The sequence below is a fragment of the Penaeus chinensis genome, chromosome 39, assembly GCF_019202785.1.
Source record: "Penaeus chinensis breed Huanghai No. 1 chromosome 39, ASM1920278v2, whole genome shotgun sequence".
In the NCBI taxonomy this organism is placed as follows: domain Eukaryota; kingdom Metazoa; phylum Arthropoda; class Malacostraca; order Decapoda; family Penaeidae; genus Penaeus; species Penaeus chinensis.
This window is the reverse complement of record NC_061857.1, coordinates 23,575,082-23,581,046: the sequence shown is the minus strand read 5'-3', so window position 1 is coordinate 23,581,046 and position 5,965 is coordinate 23,575,082. Positions and strand designations below refer to the sequence as shown.

Below are 5,965 nucleotides of genomic sequence, written 5' to 3'. Positions count from 1 at the left end.
TAATAAAGGGATCTACATGATGAGTATAGGAAAAAGGTGACTTCCTACAAGTAAAGCCATCTTTGTGTCCTACACCTTTAACTATACCTTTAACCACAAACTAACCATAAACTAAACTCACAGTGGGTATGGCATGAAAGTATATGCCATTCTTGACATATTTCAACAGTAGAATAGAAGGGAAAAAGACAAAACACTCATGAAACTGATCAATTAGTTTATTCATCAAATTCTATCATTAAAAGAACTTTCTGACATTTCCAAAGCTTGCATGAATATGAGGAACTAACCCAAGTACCCAAACTTTGACTGGCTGGAGTTTACCCTGAAACAATGTAAGTATAATTGAAATGGGTGTGAAGTTACGGGACTGTGTACTACACCTGCAGCGTCATGGAACTGTGGTGTTATATATGTAGTTTATTATTACTGTATGATATCAGCCTATGGAAGTGAAAAGACCAATCAAAGTGTGGTTACTGAGATTATGGAGAATGACATCATGGTGAACGTCCTGTGGTGAGTATGGCAATGGTGGTGTCAATGGTGATGACCACATATATCACACAGACTGTGGGAAGAACTGCCTATTTGCTCATGTTCTCTCGTGCCATCTTGGTATCACTTCATACACCTATTGTACCTAAATAATAAATAAAATCTTTACATTTTGTTCCTATTTAATTTTGGTGTACTAAATGGGTTTTCTTTTCCAATTAATTATTTCCATAATAATCGTGTTTAATAAGTGAAAATATCATACTAAATTATTATCATAACTATGTATTGTCACAGTATCTGTTCATAGCCACAAACAACATAACATATTTGAGCTTCTGAAATCAATAGCATTCTCACCTAAGCAATTAACACCTTCATATTAAACCTAATGAATTGTGAATTTGTTTTATCTTTGACATTAGAAAAAAAAACCTTTCCCAGAGTTTGTCACATTACTTTATATAATTCACATTTTATTTTTTTACATCTCAAAAACTTGTCAGAACAGAATATGTTTTTGTAAACTAAACTCATTGTCATTCACATTACCTGATGTTTTTCACATTCTGCCTCTGTAATATATTACAAAATCATCAGAATAAAATACAGTTAACCTTGTTCACAAATCCCAAAGATTCTTAGTTCATGAGAGTAACTTTATACAAACACATTTGACTATGATGTGATGAGTGATGACACAAAATAGTTGGATGGCATTATTGGTACCTCTCCTGGCTCCAGCAAAGCAGATGCAATGATTGGTCATGTAAACTGTAAGACCTGGAAGGAATTATTTCCTAAACATGTAAAAATAGAACTTTCACAGATGTGAGAAGAGTTCAGTTTATAGAATGCCCGAGGAAACTTATTCAAGATTACTTGTCATAAAAAGTGTAAACTACTCATACTCTACAAACCTATGATGATCTGAAGTGATTTGTGATGAAACTAGATGTGAACCACTTATGAGCTACCACTTATGTGCAACACTTTAGATAAGTGCCAATGACAGGAACAGACTAAACACTGCTGTATTAAAATAAGTGGTTCTCACCTACATGTAATATGAACGACGCGTTTACAATGCTCATTACTACTTTGGGTCTGGCTAAGTGCTCTAATTCTGATCGTTTGTAAGCCCCTGCACCTGCTTCATAGCTGTTCTCATAACTATAATCTTTTTCTTTTTCTTCTTTTTTTGGTAAATTAGATTTATTAATTCCTCATTATTTTATTATTATTTATAAAAGATGTCAAGCTTTAGTGCATATGTTTCATGAAATCGGTTCAAACTAATGCAAAAACTCCAAAGCAAAAAGACTATAACTCTTTAGACATGTTAGGCCAATGTTGAACAGCATTACTATGAGTATTTTCTCAAAACAGGGCTGAAGTCGAGTCAAAACATCTTGTGGTTGTTACAGTCTGTAAGAACTCTTTAGGCATATTCTATCCTCTTACAATTGCAACAGTTACACTTATGAGAGAAACATTTTTTCCTATAATAACTCCTAGTGTTTCTGCACCTTTTCTGACTGATAGTTACTCAATACATTCCAGGACACAAGATTATATTGACCTTACAAAATGTTACTGTTCTATAAGGTGTAATGGTTGACAGCTGAGTACCTTATGCTGAGTAACAAGGTTAATGTATACACTCTTATACTGATATTCAAAGTGAAAGATTATGTCAATAAAATATTACTGCCGAAATATCACAGTATTTGTTTCACTGTCAGAACGATATAAATGCAAAGGAAGAATTGATTTATAATTTGCATTTAGAAGTTGGACAACCTTGATTATTTATGAAAGTTGGATAAATGGTCATATTGAGCCTTACAATGATGTTCTACATGTTTCTGGGCTGAAATTCCTTTGCTTTGCCAAGCTGGACTTACAGGATGGTTTCATATGAATATTTCATGCATGTCAAAAATATATCTCCTCACAGAATTACCTATTTTCATAGAAAAAATTTATGAAATTATGTTTTTACATTGATTACAAAGCCACTGGCAAAATAAGAAGAGATTTTCATGGATAATGAAGTCTTCGTTTTTAAGCAAGGCTCAAATTACAAAATAGAGCAGACACATGTACGTAGACATGTACACCCCACATAAGCACATGGACTTTTCTATAAAAAATTACAACCAGAAGAAATCTCTGTGTAGATATGTGCACTTATATGTTTTTAGCATTTTGGATAATTCATTAAATCCAATGCAGATGAATACTTATTCAACCTTTAGCATTTGTATCTTTAATTTGCAAATTCTAAGGCTGTTTTTCAACATCAGTATAAATGTCTGTGTATTGTTTGTTAGAATATATAAATATTGTCAAAAAGGTGTATAATCTTCCTTGTACATCAGCATTGGCATGGCTTTAGCAAGATCACAGACAACATAACATACTTACTGTGAAGTGATTTTAATATATCACCAATATTCACCAGTATAACCTTAATGTTTGTAATAGTTTGGATTTACTTTGCTTGTGTATTGCGTGTACTGGTTAGTTTTGCACTTCCCTTCAACACTGTTCAATAAAATGCTATTCATAAATTTCTTACATGGAACATAGCCAGTACACAGTCCTCACACCTAGTCATCACCTGAAAATCAAATTGTTAATATTAAACTTTGGCATTTGTCAACCATTCTGCTTAGTCATCAGGCAAGGTTTATTGGGTTGTTAACATTTAGCAAAACATTTCACCTTAACTTTACAAAAGCATGGCCTTACATACATTTTTTTTCTTTCTTTTTATTTTTTTTTTTTTTTTTACCTAATCTTCAGTGTAACCAGACATTCAAGCTTGGTCCCAAACTATAGTGAAACTTCAGATCCAGCTTGGTCCTTGACTATACCTCTATCCCAACTCTAGCTTGAACCCAACTAAGAGTATAATGTTTCAATTCTTTAACCAATATAGATTCAAACGACTTACAATGTAATCAATGTTAACCCAAACCTGCATTATGGACATACATTCCAGTAAGCCTAATGCCTGTATGATTTTAATCTGTCCAACACACTGGACGTTACATCATCATAACCTTACAACATAAACCACTTACTACACCTTTTTACATTCTTTCATAGCTTGAATTCAAAGAAATTTTGCCTCTTGTTTCAGCCTAACTTTGCACAGCATAATGGCACTCATTTCCTTGTACAAAGTGGCACTGAGACTTTTTTCCACTGCATTTCTTTCTTGGTATGTCATGAGATGGCTGCACTCGAGTTCATGGTCACTGTATGGCTTTTTGTATTTGTTTTTAGTGCTTAGTTGAAGGATTTGTTAGTTTTTTTTGTTTTTTTTAACACAACTTGATGACTTTTTCACTGCGTCTCCTTCTCTTTCAGCTTTTCACTGTGCACATTATAGTTTTGAATGAACCCACTTCAGCCGTCCCTGAGATGTCAGTTTAACTACTTATGTTTGTTTGGCCTAGTGATTTAAGATTATGTTTCCTAGTACGTTTCCTTATCACGATAAATTTCCTTCTTGAGAGAAAGCAATGCAATACAGTTTAAACCTCTTACTTTAGTAAAAATTTACACAAACTTTACTTAAGACAAGCTTGCCTCCTACTTCAGTTTGTTTCTACACTTTGGCAAATCTTAACATCCCAGCTTGGGATACTTATTTTTCTAAGTTTAGTTTATGCTACTGCATCTCATCAGTACACCTGACCTACATCAAAGCTTGATCACACAATTATGCTCATGTGCTTACAATTTAAGTGGCATATCCAATGCAGACTTTCTGTCACTGCTTACACTTGGTCTATGTCTACGATATAAATGTGTTTGTTATTTACGACTGGCATGTTACACCTAATGCTCATTTTCATGGCAGTTTTATCTATACTTGTGCTTGCTTTGCACTGCATATTAATGATCTCTAGCTGGTTTACACTGCTTCCAGGCCTGCCCTCTTATCTCCTGGATGATTTTCACGGCTCTATATTACTCATTTTGTTTCTAAACAAAGCTGACTTAGAAGGTTGGTTATGCTCCTCCTTACATCTACAGTTTAGCGGAGGAGGTTGCTGTGAATACGCCAGATACTAGTCTGCATACTACTCATATGTACTACTGATTAACTCCATTCATATGTGTAACTGTCGCACAAGATGTTAAAGAAAAATCCATACATATGAATTTTAAAACCTTGGCAATTTCCTTCAATTCTCTTCAGTATCACGTTTTGCACTTATTTTTATCTCTATAGACAGAGAACAGCGAAAGCACAGTTGATTGTATAAATGGTCTAAACTGTTTGTATCACCATTACTAAATTCAGGAAAGTGATGTACACAACGTTAATGCACAGGAAGTGAAAATGACCTTATCAATTATAAGTCTGGCAACAGTCATCAGCCTCTCAGCTCTCTTAATTAAAAGACCATCGTTGTTCCTTCGGTGATGTTCATGAGGATCTTGCTGAGGGAATACTGTGTTAAGAGCCTACTGCTGAATGGTTGACTAACTCTGGAAATGAGTTTTGTCTTGGGAATATATTGATACATTTTCAATGAGGCAAATTTCAATCTGCTTTGTCCAGGGTCTGCTTCTTAAAAAAAAAAGGTGGCCATATTCTTGATTGTAAGAATCATGGCTCTGAAGCTACAAGAAATGTAAATAATTATTTAATTACCAGATTTCGCAGATTACTGCAAAAAGTATCGTTTAATTCAAGCCTCTGTATCATGATTATCAGAGGTAATTATGTGTTGTAATTATGGGGAATGCTTGACAAAATTAGAAAAAGGAAGTGAACACAGAATACAGGCATTCCTGACCTTTATATATTATACACTTTTCATGACGTGGAATAACTGAAAGAATGCAAGTAATGGACTGCAGTATGATGGAACCATACGAGTTTCGGTGAACATCATGTTGATTATGAAATTAGTGTTTTAATGGATCTTTCATCATTTTTGTACTCTGTTAAATATCTATATTACAAAAAATATTGTTATTAATGCAAAGTAAATTACCTAGAAATAGGTAGACAATTAACCCAACAAAAAATGTTATTTGCATTACAACTTGTTTTACAATATTTAATTTTACTTTAAAATTATTTGTTTCAACTTAACAAAGAACACATTAATAAGGGATATTGTCTTACATATCTTCTTCCTCTGTTTGCCATTTCTCTCATATGGAGTAGGTCTCTTTCTTTGATGTTTTATGTATATGAAATTCTCTGGAATTATCAATAAAAGGTAAAAAACACATAAGTATTTCTTATCTTATTTGCAGACAGCCTTCAAGTCATTTTTTTGGTGATTCCCTGTAATTACCTTGAGCTCAAATCCTGCACAAATTGTGGCAGATTCCTGACTTTTGTCATCAATGACTCTTACAAACTATTTAATCTAACCATAACCTTCTAGAATTTCTCTTCCATGTTTATTTTCCCTGATATTTAAACTAA

At 33.4% G+C, this 5,965-nt stretch overlaps 1 protein-coding gene across 1 annotated transcript in view; it reads right to left on the bottom strand.

Annotated features, from left to right (window-relative positions):
- Nucleotides 1-202: 202 nt before the first annotated feature.
- LOC125046785 (rho-related BTB domain-containing protein 1-like) overlaps nt 203-5,965 on the bottom strand; it is a 108,355-nt gene continuing 102,592 nt past the window's right edge. The window contains exon 15 of the mRNA XM_047644726.1: nt 203-5,965. This exon is cut by the window's right edge and continues 526 nt beyond it. The gene's annotated coding sequence lies outside the window, so the exon portion shown is untranslated.